Genomic DNA, 16,672 nt, shown 5'->3' on the forward strand with positions numbered 1-16,672 from the left:
CTATAATTTTAGGAGGCCTATACAATTCATCTTCAGTACTTTTATATGAGTTATGAGAGTCACTGTCTTCTTTCTGGATGGAAACTTCTTTGACATGCCTCCCAGATCTGGTCAGTCTGCAGTCACTACCATCATCTTTGTTCTTATTACTATTATCTTGTGAGTTTTTGGCTGTTTCAGATGGTGTATTGAATTGAGGTGGAACTGTACTGTCTTGACGGGTGACCTTCTTGAGTTGAGGGTGGGGTTTGATGGGCTGCAAAGGAACCTTCATGGGCTGAGTTGTGGCCTAGCTGAGCTTGTGGGCCTTCATAGTGGGCTGAGAATTGGACTTCTTTGTTGGTTTTTTGGGTTGAGAGTTAGACTTCATAGTTGGCTTGTTGGGTTGAGAACTGGGCTGTGAAATTGTCTTAGTGGACAGAAGGGTTTGTTTGTTCGACTCAAGGTGACCAGTAGTGGCCATCTTGGCAGGTTCAGAATGGCATTTCTTAATTTGGGAAGATTTCTGTTGCTTGCTATTTTATGCTTCTACATTGACAACACCCTCAACCATGTTGTCTACTATATATGGCTGTGAAATACAGTGCTGAAAGTAAATATTGATCACATGTTGGTTTCTCCTACAATCCTTACACATTGCAACCAAATCTGCATCTGTGACTAAGTTTCTCAAACCAGATGAGAGGGGTACTCCAGAAGCTTTCCACCAACAGTTTCTAGCTTCAATGTATCCCAATTCCTTATAGTAGCCCCTTACATAAAACACATCAAGTGTGTCTCCATTAACACCCATCAAGACTTCAGTGTTGTCGGGTTCATATATCATATCTCTATCAACAGAGTTTTTAAACATTTCACCATGGTGAAAGACAAAAATTATGAGAGGACCCTCCATCTATAATAACAGAGACGATAATCTCATTAACAAACACAGAAAAACATACCAAAATAAACCCTAAATCCAAAACAAACATGCAACAATTGAGTAGAACCATCACTAAAATGGAAAATTCCTACCTAACAAATCATCACAAATGCCAGTAACAGCAAAGCATTCTAACCCACTCATATCAAACAAGAATAGTCATACAAACTGTTAGTCACCCCAAATCTTACCCACAATCAGATGAACCCATGAGTCACGCTACTACCAAGACATCACACCACAGAATAACTCAAAAAACAAGAAAAAGAATTCATCCTTATCTATAAAAGTTGAGATGGCTTCCTCCACTATCAATGTTGCTCTAGGAGACGATTACCTCTATATTCAGTACCGATACCTCTTCTATTTTATTGGTCTTCCAACGCTGACGAAGATTGATGGCCTGCTTCAAGTGTTAGGTCAAAGGCTTAGGGTATAGTTTGAGGGAGATGACATATTTTGGAGCGAAATAGAGTGAGATGCTTGTTAACAGAGGGGGTGATGGGTTGCAACGTTTTAAATCTTTTCTGGACACTAAATGATGTCGTCTCAACTCCTGGAGATTATTGATTCAAAACGGTGTCATTTTGTTACTGTGCTACGCGGACATTTAACGGAACACGTCACCCAATATTAACCAGTTCAGCAGACAAATTGATGAAAGGACTAATGTGATCATATCCGTCATCTTTTGAGAACGATTTTGATTAATTTTATTATTCGAAAATTCATATAAAAATATAAGTATCTTTTAAGAATGATTTTAACTATTAATTTAATAAAAAAACCTCAAACAAAAGTACAAAATCATACCAAAAATTAAGAAAAAGATCAAATAAATTCTCTTTCTTCGTACCAACAAACAGACCCATAATTCAAACAAGAATTAAGAAAATTGAATAACCAATTTTTTTATAACTATAAGACGGTGACTTAGAGAGGGGTGAGATGAGATTGGAATTGAAGTAGGGAGGCGGTGAGCCGAAAAAGGAGAAGGGATTTAGGATTTGTTTGTTAGATATAGGTAATAATTTAACTATATATAATTTTTATTTATTTATTTTTTTTGTAGATATATGAATTTAAAGATCAGATTTTATTCGTAATTTTTGGATCGAATCCGATCTATTATCAACTCTAATCCTTTTTAATATGTATCAATTTTAAGTTCATTTAATTTTTTAATGTTTCTGTTCTTATAATCTTGGTAGATTTTATTTAATTGATTCATGAAATATCTTTTCTATTAAATCTTGAATAAAAAGTACAATTATCTAAGTGAATTTTGTTATTTTTTAATTTAAGAAATCAAAAATTAATCTGTCATAAATTATAATTTAAAACAAAATTTAAATTCATAATATGTTTTTAAACAAATTAATGAACTAATTCTTAAACCAACTGACTTAACAAAAGAGAAATATGATTCACTAAATTCTAACATAGGAAAGAATCCGTGTGAGATGGTTTTTGGATTGGGCTTGAAAACTGAATGGAAAGAATAAGATTGTGACATATATCGAGGAAGTGAAAACGTAGGCCCCACACCTTATTTACTTAAGGCGGTTGCTGTATTGGCGGATTCTTCTTTTGCATCATTCACAGTTTGCAGATAAGGCCCTAAACCAACATTGTTCTTCTCCTTTCTCAAAATACACACGCTTCACACGCATCTCACTCTTTAAATCATATTTTTTTTCACTCCCTTCGCTTTTAAGCTTATCAAATACTACTGTAACTTAGTCACCAAAAATACTACCGTAACTTTATAAAAAAAATGATAATAATAAGAGTAAAGTATCAATTCGATTTCTCTCTATTTTTTTAAATGACAAAAACATATTTTATTACAGGTTTTGACTCTATATTTTATCTGTCAATTCAATCTTTCTATCATTTTTACGGCAAAAATTTAACGAAAATTATTGATATGTCAAATTTAAAAATAGATAAAAATTTAATTGTCTCTAAATTTAAATTAATTTAAATTTATTTATTTTTATTATTTTTTAAACAATATTTTTTAATTATTTTTTATTTATTATATTAATATTTTTTAATAAATTATTAAATATATAATATAATAAGTATAAACTAGTTAATAAATTATTCAAATTTAAAAATATTATTTATTATGAAATCAAATAACTAATTTTTAAATATAATTTTTAAATATATAAATAATAATTATTAAAATTCAATTAATACATTAATAATAATAACTCCATGATATATTATTAGTATTATAACTAATGAACACATTATTTGATATATAGTAAATTTTTTTGACTAATAACAAATTTAATTTTTTATCTCTTTAAACTAAATTAATAATTCTATTATATTTTATTTTATTTAGTATTAATAGTCTACTCATAGTATATTTTAGTATAATGATATCAAATAAAATTATTAATTTAGTTTAAAGAGATAAAAAATTAAATTTGTTATTAATAAAAAAAGTTTACTATATATCAAATAATATGTTCATTAGTTTTCACTTTATTGTAAAAATTAACTAAATCATAATACTAATAGTATATCATAGGGTTATTATTATTAATATATTAACTAAATTTTAATATTTATTATTTATATATTTAAAAATTATATTTAAAAATTATTTATTTGGTTTCATAATAAATGATATTTTTAAATTTAAATAATTTATTAATTAGTTTGTACTTATTATACCATACATTTAATAATTTATTAAAAAAATATTAATATAATAAATAAAAAAATAATTAAAAATATTATTTAAAGAATAATAAGGACAAATAAACCCTTAACCAATTTATATTTAGAGACAATTAAATCCCTATCTATTTTTGAATCTGACACGTCAGTAATTTTTGTCGAATTTCCACCATAAAAGTGACAGAAGGACCGAATTGACAGACGTAATACAGAGTCAGTACCGTAATGAAACGTGTTTTTGATTAAGAATCGCGTTGTCATTCAAAAAAATGGAGAGAAACCGAATTAATACTTTACTCAAATAATAAAATACATTTCTAACTTATCTTTCAATCATTTTTATTTGTAAAAGATTATTTTCTAATAAAATATTAAAAGTTTTGTTTCTTATCTTTTCGCATATTTGATATATTAATTTTTAATAAAATAAAAAGATTAATAGTCCCTGATGTATTTTTAATGTGACAAATTAGTCTTAATCTTTTATTTAATTAAAAAGTTAAAAGTTTAGTTTCTTGTACATGTTTTCACATATATATACAAGAACTGAATTTAACGTCGAGTTTTCTTAAATTTAATTATTAGATTAGTAGAAGACTGGTTGAGAGAGAGAGATTCTAAGTGAATCTGTTTAAGGAGAGGGTCATTTTGAAATAACAAGTAATAACCCACTCTATCCAACCCAAATAAAAAGAAAAAAACGCTTATATATATATGTATATTATTGTATATACTGCTTATAAATATATTTATTTATAGATATATATATTACTAAAGATAAAAAAATTTGAACCTGCAACTTCTTAGATAAATATAAAAAAATTATGTTATTTGAATTATATAAAAAATTAAATTTTTATTTATAATATTTAGTTTTTTTTACTATTTATAATATTTAGTTTGATCAATTATACGAGAGCATCTAGCTATTGGTACGTAGTAGAGTCTTTTTCATTATTTATTAAAAAAGAAAAAAATGATTATTGTGGTGCCTAATTTCTTAAAATAGGTAATTAGTTGATATTAATAAATTTTAAATATTTTTTATTTTAAAGATAATTTAAATAATTTAAATACTAAAAATCTAAAACAAAAGATACCATAAAATTCACCGAAAGAAAATGGATTTTTTTTATATAAAATTTCAATGGTATACCGTTGTTTGCTCTTTATATATAAATTGTTTATCATTTATAAGGTTTATGTATTTATTAATATTTCATGTTTTATCCATATTTATTTATTTAAATAAAAGTGGATAATATATAAAAAGAAAGAGTTTAAATCAAATTAAAAAAATAAAATAAAGAGTTAAATATGTATTATATATTATTAATAATGTGTTAACAGTTTGTAAATTGTTACATCAACTACATGATAATAAAAAAAAACTAATAAAATACAAAATTTAAATTACCCTTTGATTATGCAAAAATAACAAGTGGATCATAAGTTGTATGTTGGCTTGTTCCTATCCTTCTCTGTATCCTATAAAAATCTTGATCTCTATCTAACAACACAAAATTTCATAATATACTTGTCGGCTTGTTTATGTAACATATATATATTTATCTCGCCATTCCATATTTCCATTTAAAGAAAATACTAACAATTTATTCAAACATATCCATAACTAAAATTATTGAATAATTGTTGCCTAAATAAAATGAAGAAAACGTAAGGAATCGGAAAGAGGACCCATATACCAAGATGATATGATTGAATAGTGCATTACACTAAAAATCAATTAAATTCTTGTATGTTTTTGGAATATTGTAATCAATGCTAGTTCTGAAAAAGAGAAATAAAAAATAAGAAAAATAGAAAATTATAGTCTCTACTCTCTTCCTTTTATTTATAAACCGACATATTCTTAGTATAATTTTAAATATATAAAAAATAAAAATTTTTATATATTAATATGTTGAAAAAAATATTATTAAGATAATATTTTGTTATTTATAAGACTCAAATTTAAAATCGTTTGAATAAATAATAAAGTGTTTACTATGTTTATTATTTTTCATACTATTTAGAATAATTATCAGATTTAGCGTTCTAATACCATGTCATGATACCACTTATTCCAAAAATAAGAAAAATAAAAAATTATAGTATATTAATTTAATTCTGTTTATATTTTTATTAAATTTATTAGTAGTTTTTTATCTTGCATATTTTTATACGAGATCTTTTATTAGTTGTCTTCGACCACTGCTTTAAAAAATTGTGCCGTAAATATTACACGTAGAAAATCGATGGTGGACTCTTGAAAACACTTTTTAAACGGTAGAAATTAAACTTTATAGATAACACACGAAAAGATAATAAGTTAAATTAGTCTATTAAAAAATTTCATTAAATCAAAATAGTTTCTCAAAAGATATTCATTAAATCAAATCGATACTCAGATTGTATTAATGCATGTCAATATCATCTTTACCTTTTTGTATGTCCGATATGAAATACTATTTGTGTTTTTTGTAGTCTCTCAGATTTTTGTATAGTAGTTCTAGAAATTACTGTTAATTATCTTTATTTTCTACACTTACAATAGCATAAGCAATCACAAAAATGTGATTGTTAGTATTCTGTCCAAATGCTATAAGGATTTACCCCTTATATAATGTCTTCAGAAATGCCTTATCCAGTCCTATCAAAGGTCTACAACCTGTCTTAAACCCCCCTCTTACAAGTATCGAGACAGATATAGAATCGTTCAAACAGAAAAGGGATTTCGGACATGGAGATGACACCAACTTGTATTGTGGATCCAAGATTGCTAGTCAGTAGTTCATTAGCATAGTCCCACACCAACCCATACTGTACTATTTCATCACCTTCTACGACTTTTCTAGCAGCTTTTAAAGCTCTAGTAATGCATGTGTTATTCAAATATACATTACACTTTCTAACAAACCAGTCATAAACCTCTCGGTAATTCATAGTGGGATGTTTCCTAAGTTTAAGTACTAATTTACTAAGTGTCCATGTTTGGGTGACAGCTTTATTCTTCCTCCTCCTTGGACAGGTGTGATTATCAACTAGAATTTTAATTTGTCAAGACCCATCTGGTTTGTTACATGTACAATATACAACCCATGGACAATCATCACTCTTACAAACAGCTATAACTCTAACTTTATGATTCTTTACGAATGAAATATTCCTACTCCAATGAATTGTGTAATCCCTAGTGGCTTGCATAAATTCAGACTTTGACTTAAATATCATACTAATCTCAAATTTCAGTTGCCCAAACTTAATTTTCTCATTAAATTGAGGGTATACTGTTGGTGATTTCTCATTAGAGTCCAACTATTTACCAGAATCTTCTGAATGCCATGAGTCAGCATCTGAGTCACCTTTAAGGTCATCATCATCCTCATCTAAATCTGCCAAAAAAAAGTTCAACACGTAAGGTAACCAAACCACAAATGCCAAATAAATTAAGTAACCACTAACCCTAAGGAAGTAAGCATACCGGAATCAAAGCTTTGTGCATCTTTAGAACCCTCATAGCTAGAGTCATCAGTTTTTATTTTTTTATCCCCTAATTTTGTCTTAGGAGGCCTATGCTTCTCTTTGAGTTCAGATTTAGAGTCCTTTCTTTCACCATTATTCCTATTGTCAGTCTCACTATCACTATCACTGCTATACAGGTTGTCTCCTATAATTTTAGGAGGCCTATACAATTCATCTTCAGTACTTTTATATGAGTTATGAGAGTCACTGTCTTCTTTCTGGATGGAAACTTCTTTGACATGCCTCCCAGATCTGGTCAGTCTGCAGTCACTACCATCATCTTTGTTCTTATTACTATTATCTTGTGAGTTTTTGGCTGTTTCAGATGGTGTATTGAATTGAGGTGGAACTGTACTGTCTTGACGGGTGACCTTCTTGAGTTGAGGGTGGGGTTTGATGGGCTGCAAAGGAACCTTCATGGGCTGAGTTGTGGCCTAGCTGAGCTTGTGGGCCTTCATAGTGGGCTGAGAATTGGACTTCTTTGTTGGTTTTTTGGGTTGAGAGTTAGACTTCATAGTTGGCTTGTTGGGTTGAGAACTGGGCTGTGAAATTGTCTTAGTGGACAGAAGGGTTTGTTTGTTCGACTCAAGGTGACCAGTAGTGGCCATCTTGGCAGGTTCAGAATGGCATTTCTTAATTTGGGAAGATTTCTGTTGCTTGCTATTTTATGCTTCTACATTGACAACACCCTCAACCATGTTGTCTACTATATATGGCTGTGAAATACAGTGCTGAAAGTAAATATTGATCACATGTTGGTTTCTCCTACAATCCTTACACATTGCAACCAAATCTGCATCTGTGACTAAGTTTCTCAAACCAGATGAGAGGGGTACTCCAGAAGCTTTCCACCAACAGTTTCTAGCTTCAATGTATCCCAATTCCTTATAGTAGCCCCTTACATAAAACACATCAAGTGTGTCTCCATTAACACCCATCAAGACTTCAGTGTTGTCGGGTTCATATATCATATCTCTATCAACAGAGTTTTTAAACATTTCACCATGGTGAAAGACAAAAATTATGAGAGGACCCTCCATCTATAATAACAGAGACGATAATCTCATTAACAAACACAGAAAAACATACCAAAATAAACCCTAAATCCAAAACAAACATGCAACAATTGAGTAGAACCATCACTAAAATGGAAAATTCCTACCTAACAAATCATCACAAATGCCAGTAACAGCAAAGCATTCTAACCCACTCATATCAAACAAGAATAGTCATACAAACTGTTAGTCACCCCAAATCTTACCCACAATCAGATGAACCCATGAGTCACGCTACTACCAAGACATCACACCACAGAATAACTCAAAAAACAAGAAAAAGAATTCATCCTTATCTATAAAAGTTGAGATGGCTTCCTCCACTATCAATGTTGCTCTAGGAGACGATTACCTCTATATTCAGTACCGATACCTCTTCTATTTTATTGGTCTTCCAACGCTGACGAAGATTGATGGCCTGCTTCAAGTGTTAGGTCAAAGGCTTAGGGTATAGTTTGAGGGAGATGACATATTTTGGAGCGAAATAGAGTGAGATGCTTGTTAACAGAGGGGGTGATGGGTTGCAACGTTTTAAATCTTTTCTGGACACTAAATGATGTCGTCTCAACTCCTGGAGATTATTGATTCAAAACGGTGTCATTTTGTTACTGTGCTACGCGGACATTTAACGGAACACGTCACCCAATATTAACCAGTTCAGCAGACAAATTGATGAAAGGACTAATGTGATCATATCCGTCATCTTTTGAGAACGATTTTGATTAATTTTATTATTCGAAAATTCATATAAAAATATAAGTATCTTTTAAGAATGATTTTAACTATTAATTTAATAAAAAAACCTCAAACAAAAGTACAAAATCATACCAAAAATTAAGAAAAAGATCAAATAAATTCTCTTTCTTCGTACCAACAAACAGACCCATAATTCAAACAAGAATTAAGAAAATTGAATAACCAATTTTTTTATAACTATAAGACGGTGACTTAGAGAGGGGTGAGATGAGATTGGAATTGAAGTAGGGAGGCGGTGAGCCGAAAAAGGAGAAGGGATTTAGGATTTGTTTGTTAGATATAGGTAATAATTTAACTATATATAATTTTTATTTATTTATTTTTTTTGTAGATATATGAATTTAAAGATCAGATTTTATTCGTAATTTTTGGATCGAATCCGATCTATTATCAACTCTAATCCTTTTTAATATGTATCAATTTTAAGTTCATTTAATTTTTTAATGTTTCTGTTCTTATAATCTTGGTAGATTTTATTTAATTGATTCATGAAATATCTTTTCTATTAAATCTTGAATAAAAAGTACAATTATCTAAGTGAATTTTGTTATTTTTTAATTTAAGAAATCAAAAATTAATCTGTCATAAATTATAATTTAAAACAAAATTTAAATTCATAATATGTTTTTAAACAAATTAATGAACTAATTCTTAAACCAACTGACTTAACAAAAGAGAAATATGATTCACTAAATTCTAACATAGGAAAGAATCCGTGTGAGATGGTTTTTGGATTGGGCTTGAAAACTGAATGGAAAGAATAAGATTGTGACATATATCGAGGAAGTGAAAACGTAGGCCCCACACCTTATTTACTTAAGGCGGTTGCTGTATTGGCGGATTCTTCTTTTGCATCATTCACAGTTTGCAGATAAGGCCCTAAACCAACATTGTTCTTCTCCTTTCTCAAAATACACACGCTTCACACGCATCTCACTCTTTAAATCATATTTTTTTTCACTCCCTTCGCTTTTAAGCTTATCAAATACTACTGTAACTTAGTCACCAAAAATACTACCGTAACTTTATAAAAAAAATGATAATAATAAGAGTAAAGTATCAATTCGATTTCTCTCTATTTTTTTTAAATGACAAAAACATATTTTATTACAGGTTTTGACTCTATATTTTATCTGTCAATTCAATCTTTCTATCATTTTTACGGCAAAAATTTAACGAAAATTATTGATATGTCAAATTTAAAAATAGATAAAAATTTAATTGTCTCTAAATTTAAATTAATTTAAATTTATTTATTTTTATTATTTTTTAAACAATATTTTTTAATTATTTTTTATTTATTATATTAATATTTTTTTAATAAATTATTAAATATATAATATAATAAGTATAAACTAGTTAATAAATTATTCAAATTTAAAAATATTATTTATTATGAAATCAAATAACTAATTTTTAAATATAATTTTTAAATATATAAATAATAATTATTAAAATTCAATTAATACATTAATAATAATAACTCCATGATATATTATTAGTATTATAACTAATGAACACATTATTTGATATATAGTAAATTTTTTTGACTAATAACAAATTTAATTTTTTATCTCTTTAAACTAAATTAATAATTCTATTATATTTTATTTTATTTAGTATTAATAGTCTACTCATAGTATATTTTAGTATAATGATATCAAATAAAATTATTAATTTAGTTTAAAGAGATAAAAAATTAAATTTGTTATTAATAAAAAAGTTTACTATATATCAAATAATATGTTCATTAGTTTTCACTTTATTGTAAAAATTAACTAAATCATAATACTAATAGTATATCATAGGGTTATTATTATTAATATATTAACTAAATTTTAATATTTATTATTTATATATTTAAAAATTATATTTAAAAATTATTTATTTGGTTTCATAATAAATGATATTTTTAAATTTAAATAATTTATTAATTAGTTTGTACTTATTATACCATACATTTAATAATTTATTAAAAAAATATTAATATAATAAATAAAAAAATAATTAAAAATATTATTTAAAGAATAATAAGGACAAATAAACCCTTAACCAATTTATATTTAGAGACAATTAAATCCCTATCTATTTTTGAATCTGACACGTCAGTAATTTTTGTCGAATTTCCACCATAAAAGTGACAGAAGGACCGAATTGACAGACGTAATACAGAGTCAGTACCGTAATGAAACGTGTTTTTGATTAAGAATCGCGTTGTCATTCAAAAAAATGGAGAGAAACCGAATTAATACTTTACTCAAATAATAAAATACATTTCTAACTTATCTTTCAATCATTTTTATTTGTAAAAGATTATTTTCTAATAAAATATTAAAAGTTTTGTTTCTTATCTTTTCGCATATTTGATATATTAATTTTTAATAAAATAAAAAGATTAATAGTCCCTGATGTATTTTTAATGTGACAAATTAGTCTTAATCTTTTATTTAATTAAAAAGTTAAAAGTTTAGTTTCTTGTACATGTTTTCACATATATATACAAGAACTGAATTTAACGTCGAGTTTTCTTAAATTTAATTATTAGATTAGTAGAAGACTGGTTGAGAGAGAGAGATTCTAAGTGAATCTGTTTAAGGAGAGGGTCATTTTGAAATAACAAGTAATAACCCACTCTATCCAACCCAAATAAAAAGAAAAAAACGCTTATATATATATGTATATTATTGTATATACTGCTTATAAATATATTTATTTATAGATATATATATTACTAAAGATAAAAAAATTTGAACCTGCAACTTCTTAGATAAATATAAAAAAATTATGTTATTTGAATTATATAAAAAATTAAATTTTTATTTATAATATTTAGTTTTTTTTACTATTTATAATATTTAGTTTGATCAATTATACGAGAGCATCTAGCTATTGGTACGTAGTAGAGTCTTTTTCATTATTTATTAAAAAAGAAAAAAATGATTATTGTGGTGCCTAATTTCTTAAAATAGGTAATTAGTTGATATTAATAAATTTTAAATATTTTTTATTTTAAAGATAATTTAAATAATTTAAATACTAAAAATCTAAAACAAAAGATACCATAAAATTCACCGAAAGAAAATGGATTTTTTTTATATAAAATTTCAATGGTATACCGTTGTTTGCTCTTTATATATAAATTGTTTATCATTTATAAGGTTTATGTATTTATTAATATTTCATGTTTTATCCATATTTATTTATTTAAATAAAAGTGGATAATATATAAAAAGAAAGAGTTTAAATCAAATTAAAAAAATAAAATAAAGAGTTAAATATGTATTATATATTATTAATAATGTGTTAACAGTTTGTAAATTGTTACATCAACTACATGATAATAAAAAAAAACTAATAAAATACAAAATTTAAATTACCCTTTGATTATGCAAAAATAACAAGTGGATCATAAGTTGTATGTTGGCTTGTTCCTATCCTTCTCTGTATCCTATAAAAATCTTGATCTCTATCTAACAACACAAAATTTCATAATATACTTGTCGGCTTGTTTATGTAACATATATATATTTATCTCGCCATTCCATATTTCCATTTAAAGAAAATACTAACAATTTATTCAAACATATCCATAACTAAAATTATTGAATAATTGTTGCCTAAATAAAATGAAGAAAACGTAAGGAATCGGAAAGAGGACCCATATACCAAGATTATATGATTGAATAGTGCATTACACTAAAAATCAATTAAATTCTTGTATGTTTTTGGAATATTGTAATCAATGCTAGTTCTGAAAAAGAGAAATAAAAAATAAGAAAAATAAAAAATTATAGTCTCTACTCTCTTCCTTTTATTTATAAACCGACATGTTCTTAGTATAATTTTAAATATATAAAAAATAAAAATTTTTATATATTAATATGTTGAAAAAAATATTATTAAGATAATATTTTGTTATTTATAAGATTCAAATTTAAGATCGTTTGAATAAATAATAAAGTGTTTATTATGTTTATTATTCCCATACTATTTAGAATAATCTGATCTAACGTTCTAATACTATGTTATGATATCACTTATCCCAAAAATTTCAGCCGATGAAAAAAGGTAACACTAATGATTATATCTCTAATACTTCATAAACCTCCATTGTACGTATTGTATAAATATTCTATTGACTCCTCGTACTTTCTCATATTTAATAAATAAAAAATAAATTAAAATATAATATATATATATATATTAAGATAATAGGATAATTCACCTCATTAAATCAAATGCATATTAATATTATCTCAAACTAAAAAATATAATGTCAAAGTTCTAAAAAGTATATTTTTATATAAATCAAATTGATTAAATTCGATTTATTGAAACACGAAGTAAGGTAAGAAATATTGGTGAATAAAAATCAAATTAAGTGGATTAAATTTAAGTACATGGTTAAAATGACAACAAATCGAATGAATTTGTTTCGATTTATAATTAAGAGTAATCGAATTCAATAGATTCGATTTAACTAACCGAAAAAACGCCTAAAGTAATTTGAAACCAATAAATTTGATTTGATGGTGTTTGTAAATCGACACTCATTGTTTCAATTTTCATAATTTGATTTATACATTACTAATGTTTCTTTTTATTTTATCACAGTTTCATATACAATATTCATAAGTATACTTTTTTTTTTATTTATTATTTTATCAAATTGTATTGAATATTCATCATGTACATCTTTATATTTTATATATAATATTTTTACTTTATATCAATTTTTAATTTATAAATTTTTCTACTTTATAAAAAAGAGTAATAATGAGTAGAAATAGTATGATTTATATAAATATTTAAAATAAAAAATTAAGTTAAAAGTATAATTTAGATTTTAAAATAAGTTAAACAATATTTATAGATAATTACATAACGATTAATTTAGTATTTAATTATTGATGTATATATAATATTTTTCCTAAAAATATGAATACTAATAATATAAGAATATTAAAAATCTCTAAAATAAGGAGTAAACAAAATACTAAAAATTTATAATAATAAAAATTCAAAAGTATTAAAATAATACTTTTGAGTATTAAATAATTTTTTTAAATATTTTTGAGTTTTTATTATTATAAATTTTTGATATTTTGTGTACTCCTTCTCTTAAAATTTTTTTTATATTCTTGTACTATTAGTACTCATATTTTTTGTAAAAATATTATATATATATATAAAATTATATACTAAATTAATTGTTATGTAATTATGTATAAATATTGTTTAACTTATTTTAAAGTTTAAATTATACTCTCAATTTAATTTTTTATTTTAAATACTTATATAAATGATATTATTTTTACTCATTATCATTATTTTTTATAAAGTAAAAAATTTATAAATTTAAAATTGATATAAAGTAAAAATAGTATATATAAAATATTATATATAAAATACAAAGATATACATAATGGACACTCAATATAATTTGATGAAATAATAGATAAAAAAAGAAGGTACATATACAAATTGTATTGCATGGAAACAATGATAAAAAAAATCAGTAATGTATAAATAATGGGACACAGAAACAACTAATAAATAGAAATAATGGGTGTCTATTACAAAATCATTAAATTGAATCCATTAGTTTTGAATTATTTTAGGTTTTTTTTAGTTGGCTAAATTAAATCTATTGAATTCTATTTACTCTTACTTATAAATTAAAACAAATTTATTCGATTTGCTATCATTTTAACATAAACTTAAATCAAATTCCCTTGATTCTATTTTTGTTTAGAATTTTTGTTTAACAATATTTTTCACTTAATTTAAATTCATTAGATTCGATTTACTTTATGTTATAATAAATCAAATTAAAATGTGCTTTTAAAATTTTGACGTTACATTTTTTAGTTCGAAACATTTAGATAATATTAATATGTATTTCGTTTAATGAAGTAAATTGCCTAAGATAATATATATATATATATATATATATAATATTTCTGATGATCTGACATTACGGATGCATACTCATAGCATATAAATAAAATTGTAGTTTTGGAAACGGGATAAAAGAAGTCTTTTCCCCTCAAATATGCATACTCATCGGTTCGCTCTAGTCTCTTTACCTCTCTAGTAACCACTTCACCAGCCAAATTTCGGTCGCTATGACGACAATCTCTGCTTTACGCTTGTCAAACTCGATCTCTCATCCAACAATTTTACGGGTCCAGTTTCCAACGAGTTCACGTCTTGCTCGTCTCTCGTCTCTCGTCTCGTTGGATATATTGTCTAACAGATTCTTCGGTGAGTTACCGATTGAGATTTTCTTGAGTTTGATATATTGTCTAACAGATTCTTCAGTGAGTTACCGATTGAGATCTTCTTAAAAAATGGAGGGGCTGAAGAGCTTTCTGTTAGGTTCAATCAGTTCGAAGGATTGTTTCCGGAGTCATTGGCAGAGATGGTGTGTTTGGAATCGTTGGATCTGAGTTCAAAAACTTCTATAGTATAATTTCGAAGTGGCTATGTCAAGATCCTAGGAATCGTTTGAAGGAACTGTTCCTACAAAATAATCACTTTATATAGGTTCTATTCCGTTCTATTTCGTCTACTCTTAACAACTGTTCCAACCTAGTGGGATTGTCAAGATCCTTCTATTTTGGGATCACTCTCTAACTTCCGAGACTTTGATCATATGGCTGAACTTGTGTCCTCATGAAATTTTGCAGGAACCGGGTAGCATAAAGACGCCGCAGAATTTGATCTTGAACTTCAATGAACCAACAGAAAGTATTCCTGGGATTTAAGCAACTGCAAGCAATTTAATTGGATTTCTCTTTTGAACAACAGACTCACGGAAGAGATTCCCCTGAATTGGAAAGCTTTTGAATTTGACGATTTTGAAACTTAACAACAATTCATTCTTCGACGGCATTTCGATGGAGTTGGACAACTGCCACAGCTTGATTTGGGTGAATCTCAACACCAATAAACTGACCGAAGCAATTCTGTCGGGAGTTTTTCAAATAGTTGAAGAAGATTACGGTAAATTTTATCTTAAGATGAAATGGTAATTTTGAAAATTGGAAAAAAAAAATCCTTTGTCAAATGTCACGGTTGCATCCCTAATGTCAAATATCAAACTTTTTTGTTGAGTCCGATTGAGATCTATTTATTTATTTATTTATTTCAAAAAAACACACTTTTTACCCGTTCAAATTGAATTTTAGAGTCGAATCATAACATTGTAATATATAATAAAAATTAGGGTAGAGTATTTCATTTAATTTTATCTTTAAATTTTTTATTTATATTAAAAATGTTTTTGAATGTTTTTAATTTTATGCTTAATTTTTAGATAAAATTAAGTTTATTATCTAATTTTGATATAAATAAAAATATTATCTATAAAATCAAATAAAATTAAATATTAAAAATATTATTTTTAAAAAAATTAAAAAAGAGATATGTACTCAAAAAATCATTTATACCAAATTTCATTACTAAAAAAAGATATTAGTTTTCATATATATTTTTCTAAAAGAACGGATACATACGCGGACCCATCAGCGGAGATCAAGAAACTTCGTAGTGTGAAGCAGTTGAAAGGCTGTGATCGATGCCACCAGTCACAACCACTGTGGCCACCGCGTAGCCTCATGGACACGTGGCCTCCTATAACTTTACCCTCCTCCCTACTCGTGACACTTGAAAGCGCCACATTACTTATTTCTTTTTTAGTTTTCAC

The 16,672-nt window shown here is 26.2% G+C and overlaps 1 long non-coding RNA gene across 1 annotated transcript; it reads left to right on the plus strand.

Moving 5' to 3' along the window:
* The first annotated feature begins 14,987 nt into the window (after window positions 1–14,987).
* On the plus strand, window positions 14,988–15,494 carry LOC140175936 (uncharacterized). The gene is made up of 2 exons (XR_011867060.1): window positions 14,988–15,228; window positions 15,353–15,494. It is a non-coding gene; the product is annotated as an uncharacterized lncRNA (long non-coding RNA).
* Window positions 15,495–16,672: the final 1,178 nt, after the last annotated feature.

This window comes from Arachis hypogaea, chromosome 10 (assembly GCF_003086295.3).
Source record: "Arachis hypogaea cultivar Tifrunner chromosome 10, arahy.Tifrunner.gnm2.J5K5, whole genome shotgun sequence".
In the NCBI taxonomy this organism is placed as follows: domain Eukaryota; kingdom Viridiplantae; phylum Streptophyta; class Magnoliopsida; order Fabales; family Fabaceae; genus Arachis; species Arachis hypogaea.